The sequence below is a fragment of the Canis lupus genome, chromosome 4, assembly GCF_003254725.2.
Source record: "Canis lupus dingo isolate Sandy chromosome 4, ASM325472v2, whole genome shotgun sequence".
In the NCBI taxonomy this organism is placed as follows: domain Eukaryota; kingdom Metazoa; phylum Chordata; class Mammalia; order Carnivora; family Canidae; genus Canis; species Canis lupus.
The window spans coordinates 17,107,955-17,120,380 of NC_064246.1; the positions used below are offsets into that span (position 1 = coordinate 17,107,955).

General features: G+C 33.1%; 1 long non-coding RNA gene across 4 annotated transcripts in view; it reads right to left on the reverse strand.

Moving 5' to 3' along the window:
- LOC112651794 (uncharacterized) overlaps positions 1 to 12,426 on the reverse strand; it is a 70,950-nt gene that overhangs the window by 22,369 nt on the left and 36,155 nt on the right. For 2 of the 4 annotated variants that reach the window (XR_007410130.1, XR_007410128.1), the window contains one exon: positions 8,766 to 8,926. The exons of the other annotated variants lie outside the window; for them this stretch is intronic. This is a non-coding gene — a long non-coding RNA (uncharacterized LOC112651794). The remainder of the gene's footprint in view (positions 1 to 8,765; positions 8,927 to 12,426) is intronic. 4 annotated transcript variants of the gene reach the window in all.

Sequence of the window (12,426 nt, forward strand, 5' to 3'; positions counted from 1 at the left end):
GAGTAGTTATTCTCACTTACTGTAGTGAGAGATAGTACCAGTTTTAGAGACTACCATTGTGTTTTGAAAGAGGGAGAGTAGAAGTGGGATAATGTAAGTTTGGGGTCTAGGTCATTGATAGATACATTATTTGTAAATTATTGATTAGTTGCTTGAATTACAAATACCTAATTCTGGAGATTTAAAAATGTAGTTATGTTTATTTACGTCAAAGTGGATGGAACTGCTGGTTATTAAGCTGAGGAAAATGAGTCAATCAGGAAAGTACGATATTCACATGGTTTCACTCATATGTAGAATATGAGAAATAACACAGAGGATCATAGGAAGGGAGGGAAAACTGAGTGGGAAGAAATCAGAGAGAGAGACAAACCATGAGAAACTCTTAACTATAGGAAGCAAACTGAGGGTTGCAGAGGGGAGGTGGGTGGGAGGATGGGGTAACTGGGTGATGAGCATTAAAGAGGGCATATGATGTGATGACCACTGAGTGTTAAATGCAACTAATGAATAACTGAACTCTACATATGAAACTAATGATGTACTATATTTTGACTAATTGAATTTAAATTTGAAAAATGTAGATAAGCTTGAATTCAATTGGTATATAATTTGATTTTTCATGTTTTTATCAATTAGAACTTTTAATTCTGATTTTTTGATTCACCTCTCTCTTAAATTGCTTATTCAATTGAAATTTACACTTAGTATCATAGAGTTCTATATACTGATAATTACAAGTATAAGATTTATAAAAGCTTATTTGTGTCTACATCCTTTTGAAATTTTATTAAAGCTAAGAATTCTCTCACCCAAGGAAATGCATATATATGCACAATATTACAAATAATTCCAGGAGTTCAAGGAGTCTTGAAGTCCATTCATGAAAATTTGGGAGGGAATTTTATTTAAGGATTACACACTAGAGAAAGAATCATTAAAAAGTGAGAATAAGATATGTCACCTAACACTATTTTTTTTGAAAGTTCCTAGCAGTAGGAAATTAAACAAATTATAAAACTATGATAATTGGAGGGAGACAAAATTATTATTTTTTCAGATATCATGATTATGTACTCAATCCCAAGAGAATCTTGAATTATTCTAAAAAATTACAATTAATGAGTTCAGGTAAGCATCTAGACACAAGTAATATATGCAAAAATTAATAGCTTTTTTATATCCCTGCCATATTCAGGTGAAGATATAATAGGAAAGAGATAGTATTCATTTCAAAATATTAGTGAAAAATGTGAATGTCCAAGAGTATGCAACAGGAAATGTGCAGGAGCTATATAAAGAAAATCATAAAGTTTATGGAGAGATATAAAAGTGGATTTTAACAATTTGAGTAGCATAACATACTCTTGTACAGGAAAACAAAATATAACAATTATATTGTATAAAGATAACAATTCTTGAAAGTTTAATAAAAGCTTAAAGCAATCTTAATTAAAATTCTGATGACATTCTGTTGGAACTCAAAAACATGTTTCTTATATTAATATGAAACTAAAAATAAACTGGAAAAAACTATGAATAAATTAAAAATACCGTCTTAATGATTACAGACATCCTGTCTGAGATAATACATATTTTATACAACTGTAACAATTAAAACAGAGTGAACAAAGTGGTACTAACAAAAGAATCCATGGAGAGATCAATGGAATTAAATATTTAGCTGAAACCTAGTACAATGTGACCGAATATATTCTTTGAGATTTTCTTAGGCAGACTTTCTCTTTTAATCGACTTTGGAGGAAAGTTGGATAGAGGGAAAGGTTTAAATCCAAGTGATTTGGGAAAACTCTAGATACACATAATTTAAACACCTTATGTTATACATAAAAAATAGAAATATATAATATAAATTTTTAAGGGAGGAATACAGTTCATAATTTTTAGTAAATAGAGGTATTATTTAATAGGAATCTTCCAGGATTGGGAACTTACTCAGAACACACTGTCTTGGAATTTATATGACATGGTATGAAATAAATTATTACAACCCAACTATTTTGATTTTAGAAACAGTGGTAAGTTACTTGTATGGAAAAGTCTGAAAATAGATATTTAACAGATTTGAGGGAAGAGAAAAAAATTCCTAAAAATAATAATAATGGAAAACATAACTGAGAGAAAATCTATTTTCCATTTGAACATTTAAAAATCATGACTTTCTGGCTTCCAGAAAAGCTATGAATATTTTTTTAAAAAAACTAAGAGATGAAATCATAAAAAGCATAAAAAACAAAGAGTAACTGTTTACAATCTAAACATCTAACTTTGATAATAATGACATCAAATGCCATTCTTAGTATTTTACTTGATTTAATTAGAAAAAATAATATCAAGTGGAAATTTTTTTTCAAGTTTTATTTAACCATTGGTAAACCAAATTACAAATCATTCAGCTGTATTTTTTTAAAAAAAAGATTTTGTTTATTTACTCATGAGAGACATAGAGAGAGAGAGGCAGAGACATAGGCAGAGAGAGAATCAGGTTCCATTCAGGGAGCCCGATGTGGGACTCCATCCCGGGACTCCAAGATCATGTCATGGGCAGAGAGAGAATCAGGCTCCCTCTGGGGAGCTGGATGCAGCACTCTATCCCAGGACCCTGGAATCATGACCCGAGCCAAAGGCAGATGTTCAACCACTGAGCCACCCAGGTGCCCCCCAGCAGTAATATTTTTTTTTAAGATTTTATTTATTTATTTTAAAGAAAGAGTGAGCCAGGAGAGGAGCAGAGAGAGAGGGCTAAGCACACTGCACTGACTACAGAGCCTGACATGGGGCTTTATTCCATGATCCTGAGATCATGACCTAAGCCAAAACCAAGAGTTGGGGGCTTAACAGACTAAGCCACCCCAGCACTCCAACTCAGCAGTAGTTTAAACATTGCTTTAACTATAATTATTACCACTCCTGTTAATTATTACTATTACTGTTTCAGTCAATATGGGTCACAGAAAGAGATAATTTCCAGATTTCTTTTTCTTAAGTTTCCACATGTAACCAGAATTTCTTTTGTTGTGTCAACATGGTTACTTTTATCATTAACATCACTATCATCATAATTTCTCATTTTAGCTTTCAAAATAAATCAGATAATTCCCAGGCAGATTGCATATTTTTATTAGACTTCTTGTTAAATTTTATCAATATTTAGAGGTAACATCCATAATAGATGCATTCATGTTGTTGTTTTTTCTTTTAAATAAAGACATAGATTTTACTTATAAGATACCAACTTTCTCTTATTTCAACTATTTGTATAGTGGAGTTCAGTCTTTCTATACCAGTATTTTTTTACAGTGATTATTTAGAAAAGGAACAAAGATCTATCAAATAGATGGTATGTTTTAACCTCTGTTCCTATCTTAATTTTATTTTGGTTACATGTAATGATGTTTAGGAAAAGCTGGTGAATAGTCATCATGACCATAAGGATACAACAAAAAATGAATAGTAATGCACTGATATACTGAGGATACCTTAGTTTGATCTCTGGCACTGAAGAAACAATATGTAATTTCCAGTGAGCAACTAAATAGTTGGATCCCAAATTAAGAGAATAGAAGATTATTTTTATGAGCCAAAATGTTGATTTTTTTTTTGATAGGCTCATTCTAAGGAACCAAGAGATAATGATCTGTACCACAAAGTTATTGCAGTGTTTTCAGTGAGTTGAATATACTGTCCTAGATAATTTCTGATTTATAGAAATCATTAGATTCAGATTGTTGTGGTTTATGATCTTGCTATTTGTTGATAAAAGCCTTTCTATATTTTACATTCTTGTAAACTTGTTCTCAGCCTAACTGTACAAAGAGGTAAAGCAACACTTCAGAAATGTAATTTTTCTTTTTTTTTAAGATTTTATTTATTTATTCATGAGAGACAGAGAGAGAGAGAGAGAGAGAGAGGGAGAGAGAAGCAGAAACACAGGCAGAGGGAGAAGCAGGTTCCACACAGGGAGCCAGGTATGGGACTCCATCCCAGGTCTCCAGGATCACTCCCTGGACTGAAGGAGGCGCTAAACCGCTGAGCCACCCGGGCTGCCCAGAAATGTAATTTTTCTTGTGGTAAAGGGACATTTGTTAACATTAAGAGGGTCCAGGCAAGTTTCATGCCATGACAACATAAAAAACTATATTCTCTTATTATAACATTCAGTCTCTTGTTATCAAAAGTAGATGGAGGTATCGATTAGAAGCTGTATCCATAGTTTTATGCCATAAAGTCACCTTCAAAGTCTACAGATGTATAATTCCCTGCGTTTTATGTACTATAAATCCTTTAAAAAATGTATGTGTTGCCTCAGCAAAGTGGGTTTAGAGGAAACATACCTTAACATAATAAAGACCTTATATAAAAAGTACACGGTTAACATCATATACTCACTAGGGGAAAATTGAGAGTTTTCCCCAAAGGTAAGGAACAAGAAAAGGATGTCCACTCCCACCACTGTAATTCAACACTGGAAGTCCTAGCCATAGTAATCAGACAACAAAAAGAAATAAAAGGCATCCAAATTGGTAAGGAAGAAGTAAAACTTTCTTTATTCTCAGATGACAGGATACTAATATACAAAACTCTAAAGTTTCCACCAAATAATTACTAAAACTGATAAATGAATTCAGTAAAGTCATGGGTACAAAATCAATGTGCAGAAATCTATTACATCTTATACATCAATAATGAAGCAGAAGAAACAGAAATTAAGAAAACAACCCCATTTACAATTGCACCAAAAATAGTAAGACATCTAGAAATAAACCTGACTAAAGAGATACGTACTCTGAAAACTATAAAATGTTGATGAAAGAAATTGAAGGCAACACAAAGAAATGGAAAGACATTCATTGCTCATGGATTAGTAGAGCAAATATTGTTAAAATGTCTATATTACCCAAGACAATCTACACACATAATGCAATCTCTATCAGAATACCAAGAGCATTTTTCACAGACTGAAACAAATAATCCTAAAATGTGTATGAAACCACAAAAGACCCCAAACAGCCAAAGCAATCTTGAAAAAGAAAAGCAAAACTGGAAGCATCACAATTCCACATTTCAAGTTATGTTAGAAGGCTGTACTAATAAAAGCAGTATGGTATTGGTACAAAAATAGACACATAGATCAATGGAACAGAATAGAAACCTCAGAAATAAACCCACAATTATATGGTCCATTAATCTTCAATTAAGTGGAAAAGAATATCCAATGGGAAGAAGACAGTCTCTACAACAAATGGTGTTGGGAAAATAGGACAGCTATATGCAAAAGAATGAAACTGGACCACTTTCTTACACAATTCACAAAAATAAATACAAAATGTATTAAAGATCTAAATTTGAGATCTGATACAATAAAAATCTTTGAAGAGAGCACACGTAGTAATTTATCTGACATCTATCATAGCAACATTTTCCTAGAGATGTCTTCTGAGGCAAGGAAAATAAAAGCAAAAATAAACTATTGGGACTACATCAAAATAAAACGTTTCTGTGCAGTGAAGGAAATGACCAACAAAATTAAAGGCAACTTATAGAGTGGGAGAAGATATGTGCAAATAACATATCTGATAAAAATTTAGTATCCAAAATATATAAAAGAACTGATATAACTCAACACCCCCAAAAATAATCCTTAAAAGTGAGCAAACACCATGAACAGACATTTCTCCAAAGAAGACATCCCAATAGCTAACAGATGCTTGAAAAGATGCTCAATATCACTTATCATCAGGGAAATACAAATCAAAATTACAAGGAGATATCACCTCACACCTGTCAGAATGGCTAAAACCAACAATACAATAAACAACAAGTGTTTGTGAGGATGTGGGGGGAAAAGACACCCTTGTGCACTGTTGGTGAGAATGCAAATTGGTGCAGTCACTTGGAAAACTACAGTATGGAGGCTACTCAAAAAGTTAAAAATAGAACTATCCTATGATCTAGTAATTGCACTACTCTGTATTTACCCCCAAATATCAAACACTAATTCAAAGGGATACATACACCCCTATTTTGTAGCAGCATAATTTGCTACCCAAATTATGGGTTCAGCTCAAGTGTCCACTGATAGATGAATGGATAAAGAAGGCATGGTATATACATATACATACATATACAGTATTTTTATATAGTTTATATATATTTTATATATACTATATATACATATACATATACATATATACATATATATGTATACACATTTTAGGATTATATGATAGAGATTTCATTATGTGTGTAGATCGCCTTGGGTAATATAGACATATATAATGTGTATATATATATATATATATATATATGTATATATAATGGAATGAAATCTTGCCATTTGCAATGAGATGGATGGAGATAGAGAGTATTATGCTAAGTGAAATACGTCCATCCGAGAAAGACAGATACCATATGATTTCACTCATACATGGAGTTTAAGAAACAAAACAATGAGCAAAGGAAAAAATAGAAAGGAAGAAACCAAGAAATTGACACTCAACTATAGAGAATAAACTGATGATTACCAGAGGGGAGGTGAGTAGGAGATGGATGAAATAGATAATGGGCGGTAAGAGTACACTTATGGTGATGAGCACCAAGTAATGTATAGAATTGTTGAATCACTATATTGTATACCTGAAACTAACATAACATTGTATGTGAACTATACTGAAATCAAAATACTTGAAAATAAAAAAAGACTGTTGGAAATTCTAAAAAAAAAAAAAAAAAGTGCTGAATGAATAAATGAAATTGCATTACATGTCACACAGCTTCCTGTTGCAATATTCTATGTGTGTGTAAAGCATGTTCACACTGAAGTATCTCTATTACAATCTTCATTAGGTAGATGAAAGAATTTGGGCACAAAAAGTCTAACAACTATGCTTAATGTACAGAGGACTGTGACAGTTTTGCATCCTCTTAATTCTCACCCACCTATATCTTCTCTATTTTGGAAATCCAACATTATACCCTGCAAAGTAAGGGACTTATAGATTTTTATTGTTGTTGTATTTTGTTTTTATTTCTCTGCTTTGTGTCACTGCCTCCCTCTTAGGTGTCATATTGACTTTAATACAATTAAGGATTAAACTCAAATCAATGATCTTTTTATTGGGCAGCCGGTGTGGCTCAGCGGTTTAGCGCCGCCTTCCGCCCAGGGCCTGATCCTGAAGACCCGGGATGGAGTCTCATGTGGGGCTCCCTGCATGGAGCCTGCTTCTCCCTCTGCCTGTGTCTCTGCCTCTCTCTGTCTCTATGTCTCTCATGAATGGGTAGATTAAATATTTAAGAAATAATAAACCTTGGTACTGTAATAATGAGTAAGACATTACCTGTCTTCTAACAACTACACTTTTCCCTAGAGAACAGAACCATTGCACAATGTGATGCAACAGTAATGCTATTAATAGTAATAGAATTACAACTAACATTCTTTAGTGTTTTATGACAGCACTTTGTTACATACTTTGCTTATAAACTGGATAACTCCGTTTTTCCTCACAATGTCTTAAGATATTGATATTCTGGGCAGCCGGGGTGGCTCAGTGGTTTAGCGCCACCTTCTGCCCAGGGCGTGATCCAGGAGACCCAAGATCAAGTCCCACATCGGGCTCCCTACATGGAACCTGCTTCTCCCTTTGCCTGTGTCTCTGCTTCTCTCTCTCTCTCTCTCTCTCTCTCCCTTCATAAATAAATAAATAAATAAATAAATAAATAAATAAATAAATAAATAAAATAGTTTTAAAAAGAAATTGATATTCTTATTTTCATTTTGTACATCTGATACTTGAGTCACCAAGTGGTTAAATAAAATATTGCTAAAATAAGTGCCAGAGGTACCATTCATCTAAACACTCTAGTTCCAGGGCCTTCTCTTGAAACTATTATATTATAATGTATTTCAATTGAAATTGCATACTATTTTATAAAATTTATGTTGAGAAACATCTAGAGTTAAGGAGAAGTGATCTCAAGGATGCTTCATAAAAGAAATAAAAGACAAGATGGACCTTAACGCATGAATTTGACTGGCAGATACAAGGCAAATAAGAGTATTGTATAGAAACCACATCACAGGAAAAAACATCAACATATGAGAATATACAACTTCAGGAGAACGGAGACTCTGTCTGATTTGTACATTGCTAGATCTTCAAAGCCTAAACTAGATGCTGAATAATTGTTCAATGGCAGCAGGAACTAGAACCATATGCCATTACATTTTATATTGTAAGTCATAAACAACATTATCAGTAGTTTATGTGCACGTTAAAATGCTCACTGTAAGTATAGTATGCTAAACTATTTTAATATTATGTTCTGTCTTCATTAAGAATAATTTGAAAATAATGTTTCTACAAAACCCTTTCTCATCATCCCTAAATATCAACAACAACAAAATGGAAATACCAACTATATGCAAACCTTGCCTTTATGATCTCAAAGTTCTTATGCTATACCTTTTTAATGTTTTTTACAGTGAATGTCATTTGGCAATTTACTGCAGTTTTTAAGGTTCTTTCTTACACACACACCCTACTTTTATTATCTGGGAAAATGTCCTTTGTAAAGCTGATAAAGTTATGAAGACAATATCTCAAACAGAGGCAAATTTGCTATGTAAGTAATCTATCATCAAACTTTTAATGACAGTTAAGATAAATCATAAATTCTTGGTAAGAACATATGTTGGGTAGAGCAACTAAACTTTTATAGAAGTGGGTTCTAGATAGTGGTACCTGGGTGGCTCAGTGGTTGAATGTCTGCCTTTGGCTTATTTTGTGATCCTGGGGTCCTGGGATGGATTCTGCATCGGGTTCCCTGCAGGGAGCCTGCTTCTCCCTCTGCCTTTGTCTCTGCCTCTCTCTTTGTGTCTCTCATGAAAAAATAAATAAAAAATCTAAAAAGGAAAAAAAAAATGAGTCCTAGATAAATGACCCAAAACCATAATCAAACTTAGGTGGCATGGCAATGGTAATTTTTAAAAATACAACTTCAGTGTATATAATATATATTCAGTATATTTATATTTATATTTATATTTATATTCCAAAAAAATTGTCAAACCAAAGTAGCCCATGTAGATCAGGAAACTGCTGGCCAAGAATTGGTGAGGTCATATTTGCTAGTGCAGTAATATCACAGGCCATTATTACTATTGGAAATACCATATCAACAACTAACTGGCTTTGATACATGGATTTCCCAGGGAGGAGGCATGGGTCCTTGGAGTTCTTCCGAATTTTCACAGAACTCAGAACACCTAATATGTAAATGACTTTTGCAAGGTCCATCTTCAAGATCTCCTTGTCAAAGACTCGTGATACAAGGGAATTGCCTGTTTCATTCCATTCTGGAAGGGCTCTTCAGTTTTACACAAACTGTTATTTTTTTAGATGTGCTTTTTTTAGATGTGCTCAGCTGTTGATTTGTGTAGAAAAATGTCAGTGCTTCAATGATTCCGTGATGATTAATGAAAATAAAACTAGGAATAGATGAAACATGAGATGCCTTTTATATTCAGTCATTAGTAGCCATATAGGGAGTTCTGAAAGGCCCATTAAAACAGATTATTATAACAAGGCAAATTAATGGTTTCTTTAGAGTTTAGAAAATAAACTCGATGAGTTATATGAGAAATTCATTACCAAAAATCATTTTTCATATCTGAATAATAAATTACAGGCTATGTACAACCAATTTAGATCCATTTTTGTGATGACATATTTGACCTGCCTTTGTTTATGGAATAAATGCAGCTGCTAAATGTGTTTATATAATAACTAATTAATGGTTGATGGTCCATCAACTTGATCTATGAACTCTATTGTAAAGAAAGCAAATAGAAACTACCAAATTGTGTTCCATGCCTTGAAGCAGCCAAGAATCTTATCAGGAAAATACTTTGAAATAACTTTTTTTAGCAGGGTATATTTTATTATTTTGCACAGTAATATGCAAGTCAAATAGCTCATTTCAGAAGTGCTATTTTTCCCCAAGTAAACTGATTACCAACAGAATCTCTACTCATCTCCATCTGTTGAGAAGTAATACACCTTAATTTCAAAATATCACCTTAAGATAATGTATTTTGAGGTGAATAACTTTTAGGGGGCAAGTAAAGTTAATGGGGAAAATTGTTTTTTTTACAACAGAAATTTTACACATATATTGGATTTATGTATGTTGACATTTTCTATTCAAAATAAGAATATGAAAGTTAGCTTTAAGTTTCTATTTAAATCATGGCTGGAGAGCAGGCATTTGTCTCCTTTTCCTTCTGAAATCTCATTGTTATTCAGTGAAAACTACACAAAGGAATAATCTCCTAAACCCTATCAAGCAGCATATGATATGGTTATCAGCAGATGAGAACTCTTAATAAATTTCTGGAAAATGGAATATGGAAAGTAAATTGATGGATGAAATGATGAAAGTAAGCCACTACCTAGGATTAGTATTTAGGTGAAATTCACAGCTGTGGTGAAGATGCTTTGAGGCCCCTGGTCCAGGCAATAGGCAGGGCAGGGGGTACTAAAAAATGAAGGTTGATTCTCTATTTAACTATGGAACAGCTAGGCAGCTCAACATCCTATTTACCTTCCTTTTATGAGAGCAGAACAGCCAGTTTTTTACTCCCTGGTCAAAAAATAATGAAATTTAGTGAACTATTTGCTTTCTAGTATTGGGGTTAGTGCTTCTGAGTTAAGTGCTCTTCACTCCTGGCATTGCCTAAATACCACAATAACTTAAGAGGAAGTACATTGCTGGATTTTTCATTTTTTGCTGTAAACATTAAATCAGCTAAAACCAGCAGATGAAAGAGGAAAACAAAGAAACAAACAAACAACAACAACAACAACAAAAAACTAAAGGAAAAAAATCTTAATTCCATAATGGAAGGAGGAAAATATTTAGGCATGAAATGATACAAATAAAGGGAAATAAATCCTAAAAGGAAAAAAAAATGCAAGATCTAATTAGAATTGAAAATTAATAGAGAACTAGAAGTCAATGTTTTGGGGGAAGGTACTTCTTCAGAGCAAACAAACGAACAAAATAAAGTAAATAATCTGGGATTCAGGACACAGTGAATGGAAAGACAAGAGTGCAGTGCAGTGAAATCTCAGGGTGACAACTAGGTTGCCGGCCTAATCTGAGAAAAGATCTCTCTCTTTTTTGACCAAGGAGTAAAAAACTGGCTGTTCTGCTCTCATAAAAGGAAGGTATATAGGATGTTGAGTTGCCCAGCTGTTCCATAGTTAAATAGAGAATCAATCTTCATTTTTTAGTACCCCCTGCCCTGCCCATTGCCTGGACCAGGAGCCTCGAAGCATCTTCACCACAGCTGTGAATTTCACCTAGAGAAGGAGTTTGAAAAGTCTAGGAGGGAATGTGGCTAGCAAACACACTAGAGGAGTACATGAAACTCTGGATAGGGTAGATATATTGTGGCTATAAGAAACACTCATTACACTTTTGTTAATAGAAAAGAAAGGCAATTAAAAGCCCCAGGAAACAAAATATGTAGACCATCATTTACATATAAAATACACATTAAATGCAATTTGAATTTAAGCAAACAGTGGAGAGTAGGACAAAAATTGATTTTGCTTTGATGCTAGACACATTTTATGTGGTGCAAGAGTTGTCATGTTGGGTATAAAGACAAAGAAAAGTAATTCTAACATAATAATTAGCTCTGATGCTAAAAAATCCACACAATAATTTCTCTCTTTAATATTGAATTTATATCATAATAAATTATTAAAATATGTATATTATATATACATATATATTATACTTTTTAGAATTTGGAAACTAGCTGTAGAGGAAGCCAATGACTTAAATGTTATTACAGAACAGAATGCAAACAGTACCAAGTAAAGTCAGGCAAAAAATGTTGCAAGAATAAAATGGTGGGAGGGGTTTGTAGGAAAACATAGTTGTTCTAAAATTTTTATCTGAAATAGTGGAACATTTGGAGAAAACGTATCAAGTAGGTGGGGTATAAAACAGATTTAAGCACATTTTATATTTAGTAGTATCTAAGAGAATCATACAAATAAATAATGCACTGTTTGATCATTACCACCAAAATATTCCACTGTCTTTATGTACTTCTTTGTTTATCCATTAACAAGGACTTCTTGGTCGTGCCTAAGTTTTGGCAATTATGAATGAAGCTGCTATAAACATCTGTATGCAGGTTTTGGTATGGACATAACTTTTCACCTCATTTGGTAAATATCAAGGAGTGCAATTGCTGTAATATATGGCAATCCTATGTTTAGTTTCTGAGAAACTGTCTTCCAAAGTGACTATACCATTTTACATCTCCATCAGCAATGAATGAGCGTTCCTGTTAGCCCATATCCTCCACACCATTTGGTATGGTCA